Here is a 17,574-nt window from a genome sequence, read left to right on the forward strand (position 1 = left end):
GCGGCGGGAACACGGCCAGTTCAGCTTCCTCTCACAAACCCATGCAGCTGGGGAGAGCTCGCCTCTCTCGGGAAGAGAGGGAGAGGCGGAGATCTCAAGGACTCTGTCTCTACTGTGGTAGAGCGGGCCATTTTATCCACTCCTGCCCGGTAAAAGATCAGGCCCGGTAGTAAGCATGAGGCTACTATCGGGTGGTGTCACCACAGAGAAGACCTCATCATCTACTCTCCTCCCGGTAAGACTAAGATGGGCCACCCACACGCACGACACCCAAGCCTTACTGGACTCAGGAGCAGAGGGTAATTTCATGGACACCAAGCTCGCTCACAAACTCCAGATTCCTATCAACTCACTCACGCACAAGATATCCGTTAACGCTCTCAATGGTCAAGAACTCCCCAACATTTCTCACACCACTGAACCTATCACACTCATCACTTCTGGCAATCACACTGAGACACTATCATTTCTACTCATGGACTCACCCCTTGCACCATTAGTTCTCGGCCACCCTTGGCTCACCCAACACAACCCCAGAGTTGACTGGGTTCATAAATCTATATCCATGTGGAGTAACAAGTGTCTTGAGTCATGTTTAGTGTCTGCTTGTTCGTCTGTGTCTGATTCTGTGTTTCTAGAGGAGGCAGTGGATTTGTCTAACGTGCCCGTTGAATACCTTGACCTGAAGGAGGTGTTCAGTAAGTCCCGTGCTGCTTCTCTTCCTCCGCATCGTCCCTATGACTGTGCAATAGAATTATTGCCAGGTGAGTCTCCGCCTAAAGGCAAGTTATATTCACTCTCTGTTCCGGAGAGGGAGGCTATGGAGAGATACATCTCTGATTCTCTGGCATCTGGATTCATTCGTCCTTCCTCTTCTCCAGCGGGGGCGGGGTTCTTCTTTGTGGGGAAGAAGGACGGATCTCTGCGTCCTTGCGTTGATTACCGTGGGTTGAATAACCGCTTCAGAGGTGGGGGTAGGTGCGGTACTTTCCCAACGTTCCTCTTCTGACGACAAGATGCACCCTTGCGCGTTCCTTTCCCATCGGTTATCACCTGCGGAACGCAACTACGACATTGGCAACAGAGTTGTTGGCAGTGAAGTTAGCACTGGAGGAGTGGCGCCATTGGTTAGAGGGGTCGGGGGTACCTTTTATAGTTTGGACTGATCACAAGAATTTGGAATATATCAGAACCGCTAAGCGACTCAACTCCAGGCAGGCGCGGTGGGCACTCTTTTTCGGACGTTTTGACTTCTCTCTCTCGTATCGCCCGGGTTCCAAGAATGTCAAACCCGATTCCCTTTCTCGCATTTTTGACCATTCCGAACGCCCATCCACTCCCGAGTGCATCCTACCCGGGACCCTAGTGGTCTCCACACTCACATAGGAGGTTGAATCGAGGGTCAAAACGGCCTTAGAAGGGGTAACGCCTCCGCCCGGTTGCCCGCCTAATCGGTTGTTTGTGCCGGAGGGGTGTCGGTCCGATGTTATTCGGTGGGGGCATTGCTCCAACGTAGCGTGTCATCCAGGAGTCAGCCGCACTAGCTTTTGGTTAAGCAACGCTTTTGGTGGCCACTGATGGCTCGTGACATTCACAGTTTCGTCTTGGCTTGCTCGGTTTGTGCCACTGGGAAGACTTCTAATCGACCCCCAGATGGGTTACTCCAACCGCTGTCGGTCCCTTCGAGACCCTGGTCCCACATCGCGCTAGATTTTGTTACCGGCCTTCCACCCTCCCAGGGCAAGACAGTTGTTTTGACCGTGGTGGACCGGTTCTCGAAGGCGGCTCATTTTATTCCCTTGCCTAAATTACCATCTGCCAAGGAGACAGCGGTAACTGTCGTGGATCACGTCTTTCGCTTACATGGCCTGCCGATGGACATAGTTTCTGACAGGGGGCCCCAATTTGTGTCCAAGTTTTGGCAAGAGTTTTGTAGGTTACTGGGAGCGAGTGTCAGCCTGTCTTCAGGGTTTCATCCCCAGAGCAACGGTCAAACGGAGAGGACCAACCAGGATTTGGAGAGAGTGTTGCGATGTTTGGTTTCTAAGAATCCCTCTTCCTGGAGTCAACAACTCTCTATGGTTGAGTACGCTCACAATTCGTTGCCAGTGGCAGCCACGGGTCTCTCTCCGTTTGAGTGTAGTTTAGGTTACCAGCCACCTATCTTTCCCAGTAAGGAGTCCGAGGTCACTGTTCCCTCCGCTCACGCTTTCATCCAGAGGTGCCGTCACGCATGGAGCAGAGCCCGTGAGACTCTTCTCCGGGTGGGGGCGCGCACCAAGGCTAAGGCCGATAGCCACCGGTCGAAGCCTCCGGTATACGTCGTTGGCCAAAGAGTGTGGCTTTCTACTAAGAACATTCCACTCCGATCCGTTTCGAACAAGCTTGCCCCCAAATTTATCGGCCCGTTCACAGTCACCAGGATCATTAGTCCGGTGGCGGTCCGGCTCAAGCTTCCTCCGGCATATAGGATAATTCATCCTACCTTTCATGTGTCTAAAATAAAACCTGTGTTTCAGGCATGCATTAACCCGCCGGTCCCGGTTCCCCCGCCGCCACGACTTGTTGATGGGGAACCCACCTTTTCTGTCAATCGTATTTTGGACTCTAGAAGGAGGGGACGCGGATTCCAGTACCTGGTGGACTGGGAGGGTTACGGCCCGGAGGAGAGAAGTTGGGTACCTGCTAGGGACATTCTGGATCACTCCCTTATCGATGATTTCAATCGACAGGTAAATTCGCCTGGGAACGCCAAGAGGTGTTCCTAGGGGGGGGGGGAAATATTGTCACGGCTCTCTCTCTCTCTCTCTCTCTCTCTCTCTCTCTCTCTCTCTCTCTCTCTCTCTCTCTCTCTCTCTCGTGGGCGTGGTTCCCAATCTCGGCCTGATTGTCTGCGCCAGCTGGAACCACTTATCTTCCCTTTATATGTTCTGTAACCAGTGTTTCTTGTTGTCAGATCGTTGTTACTTCCCTGAGGTTGTGTTGTTACTTCCCTGAGGTTGTGTCGTGTGTCAGTGCTCATCTCTCGCCGCCCTTGTGTGGATTATCTGCTGTGCTCCTTCCTTCCCATCCGGACACACTCCCCTGGATTTCTCAGCACGCTATCACCAGAGGATGAGCCCTAGTCCCTGGGTTGGATTCCGTCTGAGTAGTCTGTCTGTCCTGTTGCTGATATAATTGTATTCATTAAACCATCGTTGCTTGCATCTTGCATCCGCCTCTGTATTGTCACAAGTTTAGGACAAGTTCTCATTTACAACTGAGACCTGGACAAGATAAAGCAAAGCAGTGCGACACAAACAACAACACAGAGTTACACATGGAATAATCAAGCATACAGTTAATAACACAATATAAAAAAAGAAAGTCTATATACAGTGTGTGCAAATGGCATGAGGGGGTAAGGCAATAAATAGGCCATAGTAGCTAAGCAATTACCATTTAGCAAATTAACACTGGAGTGATAGTTGAGCAGATGGCGATGTGCAAGTAGAGATACTGGTGTGCAAAAGAGCAGAAAGGTTAACAAAAACAATATGGGGATGAGGTAGGTAGATTGGGTGGGCTATTTACAGATGGACTATGTACAGCTGCAGCGATTGGTTGGCTGCTCAGATAGCTGATGTTTAAAGTTAGTGAGGGTAATATAGGTCTCCAGCTTCAGCGATATTTGCAATTCGTCATTGACAGCAGAGAACTGGAAGTAAAGGCGGCCAAATGAGGTGTTAGCTTTGGGGATGACCAATGAGATATACCTGCTGGAGCGCGTGCTACGGGTGGGTGTTGTTATCGTGACCAGTGAGCTGAGATAAGGCGGAGCTTTACCTAGCAAAGACTTATAGGTGACCTGGAGCCAGTGGGTGTGGCGACAAATGTGTGTTGGTGTGTTGACACGTTGGAGGAGCGACAAACAGAGCGAGAGAGACAGAAAGCGAGAGTGAGAGCGAGGGACCAAAAAAATAAAAAATTGTGGTAAACACTTACAGCCAGGCAGTAAGTGTTTACCACTACAGCACAGGGTAGGGTGGATTGTGGGACTGGTCTGAACAAAACAACAGGTCCCAGTGCAGAAGCTTTAAATGAAATGAAACCAACACACACATGCAGGCATTGCGCACACACACACACACACACACACACACACACACATGCATTCACACAGACGTACACACGTCTCAAAACCTTAGAACATGAGAGCACAGGCACACGTGCGTAAACGCACACACACACACACACACACACACACACATGCATTCACACAGACGTACACACGTCTCAAAACCTTAGAACATGAGAGCACAGGCACACGTGCGTAAACGCACACACACACACACACACACACACACACACACACACACACACACACACACACACACACACACACACACACACACACACACACGTGTGCAGACACCCTGTCTGTATGATTTTTTTATGGAATTAGTCAACAGTTCATTTCACTCACAACATCAAGGGATTTGGAAACATGTTCACAAACAAAGTAAAGTGTATAGTCAGGTAGTGTAAATCCACACAAACGGGCCAAGGCTAGCTAGCAGATGTACATGTTTGCCATCAGCGGCCCATCGTTCTCCCTTATATTTACTTTCCATTTCATCAGACATGTAAACAGCACCAGCTTCTTTGAAATATACTCCACATCAGTCCTCGGAAACATATGTGTGTGTTGTGAGCGCTAAGCAACAAAGACGGCTGGGGAAAAATGGAAAGAAGAAGGGAACATTTGAAAGACAGAAGGAAGAGGAGACTTAATAAAGTCTTCAAACAGGCTCTGAATAATTCACATCTGTCTACTTCTTTAAAGTGTTTTCAGGTTAGATAGTCTGGTACAGTCCAGTCTAGTTTGGCGGTTCTGTTCCATTCTGGTCTAGTCTAGTTTAGTCTGGTCTAGTCTGGTCTGGTCTAGTGTGGTCTGGTCTAGTTTAGTCTGTTCTAGTCTGGTCTGATCTAGTCTAGTGTGGTCTAGTCTGGTCTAATGTTGTCTGGTCTAGTCTTTACACATGGGCAGGGTGGTGGATGTAGTCTTTACACATGGGCAGGGTGGGGGTAGTAGTCTAGCCTTTACACATGGCAGGGTGGTGGGTGTAGTCTTTACACATGGGCAGGGTGGGGGTTGTAGTCTAGTCTTTACACATGGCAGGGTGGTGGATGTAGTCTTTACACATGGGCAGGGTGGTGGATGTAGACTTTACACATGGGCAGGGTGGGGGTTGTAGTTTAGCCTTTACACATGGCAGGGTGGTGGATATAGTCTTTACACATGGGCAGGGTGGGGGTTGTAGTCTAGTCTTTACACATGGGCAGGGTGGTGGATGTAGTCTTTACACATGGGCAGGGTGGGGGTTGTAGTCTAGCCTTTACACATGGCAGGGTGGTGGATGTAGTCTTTACACATGGGCAGGGTGGTGGATGTAGTCTTTACACATGGGCAGGGTGGGGGTTGTAGTCTAGCCTTTACACATGGCAGGGTGGTGGATGTAGTCTTTACACATGGGCAGGGTGGGGGTTGTAGTCTAGCCTTTACACATGGCAGGGTGGTGGATGTAGTCTTTACACATGGGCAGGGTGGGGTTGTAGTCTAGTCTTTACACATGGGCAGGGTGGTGGATGTAGTCTTTACACATGGGCAGGGTGGGGGTTGTAGTCTAGTCTTTACACATGGCAGGGTGGTGGATGTAGTCTTTACACATGAGCAGGGTGGTGGATGTAGTCTTTACACATGGGCAGGGTGGGGGTTGTAGTCTAGTCTTTACACATGGCAGGGTGGTGGATGTAGTCTTTACACATGGGCAGGGTGGGGGTTGTAGTCTAGCCTTTACACATGGCAGGGTGGGGGATGTAGTCTTTACACATGGGCAGGGTGGGGGTTGTAGTCTAGTCTTTACACATGGCAGGGTGGTGGATGTAGTCTTTACACATGGGCAGGGTGGGGGTTGTAGTCTAGTCTTTACACATGGCAGGGTGGTGGATGTAGTCTTTACACATGGGCAGGGTGGGGTTGTAGTCTAGTCTTTACACATGGCAGGGTGGTGGAGGTAGTCTTTACACATGGGCAGGATGGGGGTTGTAGTCTAGCCTTTACACATGGCAGGGTGGTGGATGTAGTCTTTACACATGGGCAGGGTGGGGGTTGTAGTCTAGTCTTTACACATGGCAGGGTGGTGGATGTAGACTTTACACATGGGCAGGGTGGGGGTTGTAGTCTAGTCTTTACACATGGCAGGGTGGTGGATGTAGTCTTTACACATGGGCAGGGTGGGGGTTGTAGTCTAGTCTTTACACATGGCAGGGTGGTGGATGTAGTCTTTACACATGGGAAAGGTGGTGGATGTAGTCTTTACACATGGGCAGGGTGGGGGTTGTAGTCTAGTCTTTACACATGGCAGGGTGGTGGATGTAGTCTTTACACATGGGCAGGGTGGTGGATGTAGTCTTTACACATGGGCAGGGTGGGGGTTGTAGTCTAGTCTTTACACATGGGCAGGGTGGTGGATGTAGTCTTTACACATGGGCAGGGTGGGGGTTGTAGTCTAGTCTTTACACATGGCAGGGTTGTGGATGTAGTCTTTACACATGGGCAGGGTGGGGGTTGTAGTCTAGTCTTTACACATGGGCAGGGTGGGGGTTGTAGTCTAGTCTTTACACATGGCAGGGTTGTGGATGTAGTCTTTACACATGGGCAGGGTGGGGGTTGTAGTCTAGTCTTTACACATGGGCAGGGTGGGGGTTGTAGTCTAGTCTTTACACATGGGCAGGGTGGGGGTTGTAGTCTAGTCTTTACACATGGCAGGGTTGTGGATGTAGTCTTTACACATGGGCAGGGTGGGGGTTGTAGTCTAGTCTTTACACATGGGCAGGGTGGGGGTTGTAGTCTAGTCTTTACACATGGGCAGGGTGGTGGCTGTAGTCTAGTCTTTACACATGGGCAGGGTGGTGGATGTAGTCTTTACACATGGGCAGGGTGGTGGATGTAGTCTTTACACATGGGCAGGGTGGGGGTTGTAGTCTAGTCTTTACACATGGCAGGGTGGTGGATGTAGTCTTTACACATGGGCAGGGTGGGGGTTGTAGTCTAGTCTTTACACATGGCAGGGTGGTGGATGTAGTCTTTACACATGGGCAGGGTGGGGGTTGTAGTCTAGCCTTTACACATGGCAGGGTGGTGGATGTAGTCTTTACACATGGGCAGGGTGGTGGATGTAGTCTTTACACATGGGCAGGGTGGGGGTTGTAGTCTAGTCTTTACACATGGGCAGGGTGGGGGTTGTAGTCTAGTCTTTACACATGGGCAGGGTGGTGGTTGTAGTCTAGTCTTTACACATGGGCAGGGTGGTGGATGTAGTCTTTACACATGGGCAGGGTGGGGGTTGTAGTCTAGCCTTTACACATGGCAGGGTGGTGGATGTAGTCTTTACACATGGGCAGGGTGGTGGATGTAGTCTTTACACATGGGCAGGGTGGGGGTTGTAGTCTAGCCTTTACACATGGCAGGGTGGGGGATGTAGTCTTTACACATGGGCAGGCTGGGGGTTGTAGTCTAGTCTTTACACATGGCAGGGTGGTGGATGTAGTCTTTACACATGGGCAGGGTGGGGGTTGTAGTCTAGTCTTTACACATGGCAGGGTGGTGGATGTAGTCTTTACACATGGGCAGGGTGGGGGTTGTAGTCTAGTCTTTACACATGGCAGGGTGGTGGATGTAGTCTTTACACGTGGGCAGGGTGGGGGTTGTAGTCTAGCCTTTACACATGGCAGGGTGGTGGATGTAGTCTTTACACATGGCAGGGTGGTGGATGTAGACTTTACACATGGGCAGGGTGGGGGTTGTAGTCTAGTCTTTACACATGGCAGGGTGGTGGATGTAGTCTTTACACATGGGCAGGGTGGGGGTTGTAGTCTAGTCTTTACACATGGGCAGGGTGGGGGTTGTAGTCTAGTCTTTACACATGGCAGGGTTGTGGATGTAGTCTTTACACATGGGCAGGGTGGGGGTTGTAGTCTAGTCTTTACACATGGGCAGGGTGGGGGTTGTAGTCTAGTCTTTACACATGGGCAGGGTGGTGGCTGTAGTCTAGTCTTTACACATGGGCAGGGTGGGGTTGTAGTCTAGTCTTTACACATGGCAGGGTGGTGGAGGTAGTCTTTACACATGGGCAGGATGGGGGTTGTAGTCTAGCCTTTACACATGGCAGGGTGGTGGATGTAGTCTTTACACATGGGCAGGGTGGGGGTTGTAGTCTAGTCTTTACACATGGCAGGGTGGTGGATGTAGACTTTACACATGGGCAGGGTGGGGGTTGTAGTCTAGTCTTTACACATGGCAGGGTGGTGGATGTAGTCTTTACACATGGGCAGGGTGGGGGTTGTAGTCTAGTCTTTACACATGGCAGGGTGGTGGATGTAGTCTTTACACATGGGAAAGGTGGTGGATGTAGTCTTTACACATGGGCAGGGTGGGGGTTGTAGTCTAGTCTTTACACATGGCAGGGTGGTGGATGTAGTCTTTACACATGGGCAGGGTGGTGGATGTAGTCTTTACACATGGGCAGGGTGGGGGTTGTAGTCTAGTCTTTACACATGGGCAGGGTGGTGGATGTAGTCTTTACACATGGGCAGGGTGGGGGTTGTAGTCTAGTCTTTACACATGGCAGGGTTGTGGATGTAGTCTTTACACATGGCAGGGTTGTGGATGTAGTCTTTACACATGGGCAGGGTGGGGGTTGTAGTCTAGTCTTTACACATGGGCAGGGTGGGGGTTGTAGTCTAGTCTTTACACATGGCAGGGTTGTGGATGTAGTCTTTACACATGGGCAGGGTGGGGGTTGTAGTCTAGTCTTTACACATGGGCAGGGTGGGGGTTGTAGTCTAGTCTTTACACATGGGCAGGGTGGGGGTTGTAGTCTAGTCTTTACACATGGCAGGGTTGTGGATGTAGTCTTTACACATGGGCAGGGTGGGGGTTGTAGTCTAGTCTTTACACATGGGCAGGGTGGGGGTTGTAGTCTAGTCTTTACACATGGGCAGGGTGGTGGCTGTAGTCTAGTCTTTACACATGGGCAGGGTGGTGGATGTAGTCTTTACACATGGGCAGGGTGGTGGATGTAGTCTTTACACATGGGCAGGGTGAGGGTTGTAGTCTAGTCTTTACACATGGCAGGGTGGTGGATGTAGTCTTTACACATGGGCAGGGTGGGGGTTGTAGTCTAGTCTTTACACATGGCAGGGTGGTGGATGTAGTCTTTACACATGGGCAGGGTGGGGGTTGTAGTCTAGCCTTTACACATGGCAGGGTGGTGGATGTAGTCTTTACACATGGGCAGGGTGGTGGATGTAGTCTTTACACATGGGCAGGGTGGGGGTTGTAGTCTAGTCTTTACACATGGGCAGGGTGGGGGTTGTAGTCTAGTCTTTACACATGGGCAGGGTGGTGGTTGTAGTCTAGTCTTTACACATGGGCAGGGTGGTGGATGTAGTCTTTACACATGGGCAGGGTGGGGGTTGTAGTCTAGCCTTTACACATGGCAGGGTGGTGGATGTAGTCTTTACACATGGGCAGGGTGGTGGATGTAGTCTTTACACATGGGCAGGGTGGGGGTTGTAGTCTAGCCTTTACACATGGCAGGGTGGGGGATGTAGTCTTTACACATGGGCAGGCTGGGGGTTGTAGTCTAGTCTTTACACATGGCAGGGTGGTGGATGTAGTCTTTACACATGGGCAGGGTGGGGGTTGTAGTCTAGTCTTTACACATGGCAGGGTGGTGGATGTAGTCTTTACACATGGGCAGGGTGGGGGTTGTAGTCTAGTCTTTACACATGGCAGGGTGGTGGATGTAGTCTTTACACATGGGCAGGGTGGGGGTTGTAGTCTAGCCTTTACACATGGCAGGGTGGTGGATGTAGTCTTTACACATGGCAGGGTGGTGGATGTAGACTTTACACATGGGCAGGGTGGGGGTTGTAGTCTAGTCTTTACACATGGCAGGGTGGTGGATGTAGTCTTTACACATGGGCAGGGTGGGGGTTGTAGTCTAGTCTTTACACATGGGCAGGGTGGGGGTTGTAGTCTAGTCTTTACACATGGCAGGGTTGTGGATGTAGTCTTTACACATGGGCAGGGTGGGGGTTGTAGTCTAGTCTTTACACATGGGCAGGGTGGGGGTTGTAGTCTAGTCTTTACACATGGGCAGGGTGGTGGCTGTAGTCTAGTCTTTACACATGGGCAGGGTGGTGGATGTAGTCTTTACACATGGGCAGGGTGGTGGATGTAGTCTTTACACATGGGCAGGGTGGGGGTTGTAGTCTAGTCTTTACACATGGCAGGGTGGTGGATGTAGTCTTTACACATGGGCAGGGTGGGGGTTGTAGTCTAGTCTTTACACATGGCAGGGTGGTGGATGTAGTCTTTACACATGGGCAGGGTGGGGGTTGTAGTCTAGTCTTTACACATGGCAGGGTGGTGGATGTAGTCTTTACACATGGGCAGGGTGGTGGATGTAGTCTTTACACATGGGCAGGGTGGGGTTGTAGTCTAGTCTTTACACATGGGCAGGGTGGTGGATGTAGTCTTTACACATGGGCAGGGTGGGGGTTGTAGTCTAGTCTTTACACATGGCAGGGTGGTGGATGTAGTCTTTACACATGGGCAGGGTGGGGGTTGTAGTCTAGCCTTTACACATGGCAGGGTGGTGGATGTAGTCTTTACACATGGGCAGGGTGGTGGATGTAGTCTTTACACATGGGCAGGGTGGGGGTTGTAGTCTAGTCTTTACACGTGGGCAGGGTGGGGGTTGTAGTCTAGTCTTTACACATGGGCAGGGTGGTGGTTGTAGTCTAGTCTTTACACATGGGCAGGGTGGTGGATGTAGTCTTTACACATGGGCAGGGTGGGGGTTGTAGTCTAGCCTTTACACATGGCAGGGTGGTGGATGTAGTCTTTACACATGGGCAGGGTGGTGGATGTAGTCTTTACACATGGGCAGGGTGGGGGTTGTAGTCTAGCCTTTACACATGGCAGGGTGGGGGATGTAGTCTTTACACATGGGCAGGCTGGGGGTTGTAGTCTAGTCTTTACACATGGCAGGGTGGTGGATGTAGTCTTTACACATGGGCAGGGTGGGGGTTGTAGTCTAGTCTTTACACATGGCAGGGTGGTGGATGTAGACTTTACACATGGGCAGGGTGGGGGTTGTAGTCTAGTCTTTACACATGGCAGGGTGGTGGATGTAGTCTTTACACATGGGCAGGGTGGGGGTTGTAGTCTAGTCTTTACACATGGCAGGGTGGTGGATGTAGTCTTTACACATGGGCAGGGTGGGGGTTGTAGTCTAGTCTTTACACATGGCAGGGTGGTGGATGTAGACTTTACACATGGGCAGGGTGGGGGTTGTAGTCTAGTCTTTACACATGGCAGGGTGGTGGATGTAGTCTTTACACATGGGCAGGGTGGGGGTTGTAGTCTAGTCTTTACACATGGCAGGGTGGTGGATGTAGTCTTTACACATGGGCAGGGTGGGGGTTGTAGTCTAGTCTTTACACATGGGCAGGGTGGGGGTTGTAGTCTAGTCTTTACACATGGCAGGGTTGTGGATGTAGTCTTTACACATGGGCAGGGTGGGGGTTGTAGTCTAGTCTTTACACATGGGCAGGGTGGGGGTTGTAGTCTAGTCTTTACACATGGGCAGGGTGGTGGCTGTAGTCTAGTCTTTACACATGGGCAGGGTGGTGGATGTGGTCTTTACACATGGGCAGGGTGGTGGATGTAGTCTTTACACATGGGCAGGGTGGGGGTTGTAGTCTAGTCTTTACACATGGCAGGGTGGTGGATGTAGTCTTTACACATGGGCAGGGTGGGGGTTGTAGTCTAGTCTTTACACATGGCAGGGTGGTGGATGTAGTCTTTACACATGGGCAGGGTGGGGGTTGTAGTCTAGCCTTTTACACATGGCAGGGTGGTGGATGTAGTCTTTACACATGGGCAGGGTGGTGGATGTAGTCTTTACACATGGGCAGGGTGGGGGTTGTAGTCTAGTCTTTACACATGGGCAGGGTGGGGGTTGTAGTCTAGTCTTTACACATGGGCAGGGTGGTGGTTGTAGTCTAGTCTTTACACATGGGCAGGGTGGTGGATGTAGTCTTTACACATGGGCAGGGTGGGGGTTGTAGTCTAGTCTTTACACATGGCAGGGTTGTGGATGTAGTCTTTACACATGGCAGGGTTGTGGATGTAGTCTTTACACATGGGCAGGGTGGGGGTTGTAGTCTAGTCTTTACACATGGGCAGGGTGGGGGTTGTAGTCTAGTCTTTACACATGGCAGGGTTGTGGATGTAGTCTTTACACATGGGCAGGGTGGGGGTTGTAGTCTAGTCTTTACACATGGGCAGGGTGGGGGTTGTAGTCTAGTCTTTACACATGGGCAGGGTGGGGGTTGTAGTCTAGTCTTTACACATGGCAGGGTTGTGGATGTAGTCTTTACACATGGGCAGGGTGGGGGTTGTAGTCTAGTCTTTACACATGGGCAGGGTGGGGGTTGTAGTCTAGTCTTTACACATGGGCAGGGTGGTGGCTGTAGTCTAGTCTTTACACATGGGCAGGGTGGTGGATGTAGTCTTTACACATGGGCAGGGTGGTGGATGTAGTCTTTACACATGGGCAGGGTGGGGTTGTAGTCTAGTCTTTACACATGGCAGGGTGGTGGATGTAGTCTTTACACATGGGCAGGGTGGGGGTTGTAGTCTAGTCTTTACACATGGCAGGGTGGTGGATGTAGTCTTTACACATGGGCAGGGTGGGGGTTGTAGTCTAGCCTTTACACATGGCAGGGTGGTGGATGTAGTCTTTACACATGGGCAGGGTGGTGGATGTAGTCTTTACACATGGGCAGGGTGGGGGTTGTAGTCTAGTCTTTACACATGGGCAGGGTGGGGGTTGTAGTCTAGTCTTTACACATGGGCAGGGTGGTGGTTGTAGTCTAGTCTTTACACATGGGCAGGGTGGTGGATGTAGTCTTTACACATGGGCAGGGTGGGGGTTGTAGTCTAGCCTTTACACATGGCAGGGTGGTGGATGTAGTCTTTACACATGGGCAGGGTGGTGGATGTAGTCTTTACACATGGGCAGGGTGGGGGTTGTAGTCTAGCCTTTACACATGGCAGGGTGGGGGATGTAGTCTTTACACATGGGCAGGCTGGGGGTTGTAGTCTAGTCTTTACACATGGCAGGGTGGTGGATGTAGTCTTTACACATGGGCAGGGTGGGGGTTGTAGTCTAGTCTTTACACATGGCAGGGTGGTGGATGTAGTCTTTACACATGGGCAGGGTGGGGGTTGTAGTCTAGTCTTTACACATGGCAGGGTGGTGGATGTAGTCTTTACACATGGGCAGGGTGGGGGTTGTAGTCTAGCCTTTACACATGGCAGGGTGGTGGATGTAGTCTTTACACATGGCAGGGTGGTGGATGTAGACTTTACACATGGGCAGGGTGGGGGTTGTAGTCTAGTCTTTACACATGGCAGGGTGGTGGATGTAGTCTTTACACATGGGCAGGGTGGGGGTTGTAGTCTAGTCTTTACACATGGGCAGGGTGGGGGTTGTAGTCTAGTCTTTACACATGGCAGGGTTGTGGATGTAGTCTTTACACATGGGCAGGGTGGGGTTGTAGTCTAGTCTTTACACATGGGCAGGGTGGGGGTTGTAGTCTAGTCTTTACACATGGGCAGGGTGGTGGCTGTAGTCTAGTCTTTACACATGGGCAGGGTGGTGGATGTAGTCTTTACACATGGGCAGGGTGGTGGATGTAGTCTTTACACATGGGCAGGGTGGGGGTTGTAGTCTAGTCTTTACACATGGCAGGGTGGTGGATGTAGTCTTTACACATGGGCAGGGTGGGGGTTGTAGTCTAGTCTTTACACATGGCAGGGTGGTGGATGTAGTCTTTACACATGGGCAGGGTGGGGGTTGTAGTCTAGCCTTTACACATGGCAGGGTGGTGGATGTAGTCTTTACACATGGGCAGGGTGGTGGATGTAGTCTTTACACATGGGCAGGGTGGGGGTTGTAGTCTAGTCTTTACACATGGGCAGGGTGGTGGATGTAGTCTTTACACATGGGCAGGGTGGGGGTTGTAGTCTAGTCTTTACACATGGCAGGGTGGTGGATGTAGTCTTTACACATGGGCAGGGTGGGGGTTGTAGTCTAGCCTTTACACATGGCAGGGTGGTGGATGTAGTCTTTACACATGGGCAGGGTGGTGGATGTAGTCTTTACACATGGGCAGGGTGGGGGTTGTAGTCTAGTCTTTACACATGGGCAGGGTGGGGGTTGTAGTCTAGTCTTTACACATGGGCAGGGTGGTGGTTGTAGTCTAGTCTTTACACATGGGCAGGGTGGTGGATGTAGTCTTTACACATGGGCAGGGTGGGGGTTGTAGTCTAGCCTTTACACATGGCAGGGTGGTGGATGTAGTCTTTACACATGGGCAGGGTGGTGGATGTAGTCTTTACACATGGGCAGGGTGGGGGTTGTAGTCTAGCCTTTACACATGGCAGGGTGGGGGATGTAGTCTTTACACATGGGCAGGCTGGGGGTTGTAGTCTAGTCTTTACACATGGCAGGGTGGTGGATGTAGTCTTTACACATGGGCAGGGTGGGGTTGTAGTCTAGTCTTTACACATGGCAGGGTGGTGGATGTAGACTTTACACATGGGCAGGGTGGGGGTTGTAGTCTAGTCTTTACACATGGCAGGGTGGTGGATGTAGTCTTTACACATGGGCAGGGTGGGGGTTGTAGTCTAGTCTTTACACATGGCAGGGTGGTGGATGTAGTCTTTACACATGGGCAGGGTGGGGGTTGTAGTCTAGTCTTTACACATGGCAGGGTGGTGGATGTAGACTTTACACATGGGCAGGGTGGGGGTTGTAGTCTAGTCTTTACACATGGCAGGGTGGTGGATGTAGTCTTTACACATGGGCAGGGTGGGGGTTGTAGTCTAGTCTTTACACATGGCAGGGTGGTGGATGTAGTCTTTACACATGGGCAGGGTGGGGGTTGTAGTCTAGTCTTTACACATGGGCAGGGTGGGGGTTGTAGTCTAGTCTTTACACATGGCAGGGTTGTGGATGTAGTCTTTACACATGGGCAGGGTGGGGGTTGTAGTCTAGTCTTTACACATGGGCAGGGTGGGGGTTGTAGTCTAGTCTTTACACATGGGCAGGGTGGTGGCTGTAGTCTAGTCTTTACACATGGGCAGGGTGGTGGATGTAGTCTTTACACATGGGCAGGGTGGTGGATGTAGTCTTTACACATGGGCAGGGTGGGGGTTGTAGTCTAGTCTTTACACATGGCAGGGTGGTGGATGTAGTCTTTACACATGGGCAGGGTGGGGGTTGTAGTCTAGTCTTTACACATGGCAGGGTGGTGGATGTAGTCTTTACACATGGGCAGGGTGGGGGTTGTAGTCTAGTCTTTACACATGGCAGGGTGGTGGATGTAGTCTTTACACATGGGCAGGGTGGTGGATGTAGTCTTTACACATGGGCAGGGTGGGGGTTGTAGTCTAGTCTTTACACATGGGCAGGGTGGGGGTTGTAGTCTAGTCTTTACACATGGGCAGGGTGGTGGTTGTAGTCTAGTCTTTACACATGGGCAGGGTGGTGGATGTAGTCTTTACACATGGGCAGGGTGGGGGTTGTAGTCTAGCCTTTACACATGGCAGGGTGTGGTGGAGTGTAGTCTTTACACATGGGCAGGGTGGTGGATGTAGTCTTTACACATGGGCAGGGTGGGGGTTGTAGTCTAGCCTTTACACATGGCAGGGTGGGGGGATGTAGTCTTTACACATGGGCAGGCTGGGGGTTGTAGTCTAGTCTTCTACACATGGCAGGGTGGTGGATGTAGTCTTTACACATGGGCAGGGTGGGGGTTGTAGTCTAGTCTTTACACATGGCAGGGTGGTGGATGTAGTCTTTACACATGGGCAGGGTGGGGTTGTAGTCTAGCCTTTACACATGGCAGGGTGGTGGATGTAGTCTTTACACATGGGCAGGGTGGGGGTTGTAGTCTAGTCTTTACACATGGCACGGTGGTGGATGTAGACTTTACACATGGGCAGGGTGGGGGTTGTAGTCTAGCCTTTACACATGGCAGGGTGGTGGATGTAGTCTTTACACATGGCAGGGTGGTGGATGTAGTCTTTACACATGGGCAGGGTGGGGGTTGTAGTCTAGCCTTTACACATGGCAGGGTGGTGGATGTAGTCTTTACACATGGGCAGGGTGGTGGATGTAGTCTTTACACATGGGCAGGGTGGGGCTTGTAGTCTAGTCTTTACACATGGCAGGGTGGTGGATGTAGTCTTTACACATGGGCAGGGTGGGGGTTGTAGTCTAGTCTTTACACATGGCAGGGTGGTGGATGTAGTCTTTACACATGGGCAGGGTGGAGGTTGTAGTCTAGTCTTTACACATGGCAGGGTGGTGGATGTAGTCTTTACACATGGGCAGGGTGGGGGTTGTAGTCTAGCCTTTACACATGGCAGGGTGGTGGATGTAGTCTTTACACATGGGCAGGGTGGGGGTTGTAGTCTAGTCTTTACACATGGCAGGGTGGTGGATGTAGTCTTTACATATGGGCAGGGTGGTGGATGTAGTCTTTACACATGGGCAGGGTGGTGGATGTAGTCTTTACACATGGGCAGGGTGGGGGTTGTAGTCTAGTCTTTACACATGGCAGGGTTGTGGATGTAGTCTTTACACATGGGCAGGGTGGGGGTTGTAGTCTAGTCTTTACACATGGGCAGGGTGGGGGTTGTAGTCTAGTCTTTACACATGGCAGGGTTGTGGATGTAGTCTTTACACATGGGCAGGGTGGGGGTTGTAGTCTAGTCTTTACACATCGGCAGGGTGGGGGTTGTAGTCTAGTCTTTACACATGGGCAGGGTGGTGGTTGTAGTCTAGTCTTTACACATGGCATGGTGGTGGATGTAGTCTTTACACATGGGCAGGGTGGGGGTTGTAGTCTAGTCTTTACACATGGGCAGGGTGGGGGTTGTAGTCTAGTCTTTACACATGGCAGGGTTGTGGATGTAGTCTTTACACATGGGCAGGGTGGGGGTTGTAGTCTAGTCTTTACACATGGGCAGGGTGGGGGTTGTAGTCTATTCTTTACACATGGGCAGGGTGGTGGTTGTAGTCTAGTCTTTACACATGGGCAGGGTGGTGGATGTAGTCTTTACACATGGGCAGGGTGGTGGATGTAGTCTTTACACATGGGCAGGGTGGGGGTTGTAGTCTAGTCTTTACACATGGCAGGGTGGTGGATGTAGTCTTTACACATGGGCAGGGTGGGGGTTGTAGTCTAGTCTTTACACATGGCAGGGTGGTGGATGTAGTCTTTACACATGGGTAGGGTGGTGGATGTAGTCTTTACACATGGGCAGGGTGGGGGTTGTAGTCTAGTCTTTACACATGGGCAGGGTGGGGGTTGTAGTCTAGTCTTTACACATGGGCAGGGTGGTGGTTGTAGTCTAGTCTTTACACATGGGCAGGGTGGTGGATG

This window comes from Oncorhynchus gorbuscha, linkage group LG06 (genome assembly GCF_021184085.1).
Source record: "Oncorhynchus gorbuscha isolate QuinsamMale2020 ecotype Even-year linkage group LG06, OgorEven_v1.0, whole genome shotgun sequence".
NCBI lineage: Eukaryota > Metazoa > Chordata > Actinopteri > Salmoniformes > Salmonidae > Oncorhynchus > Oncorhynchus gorbuscha.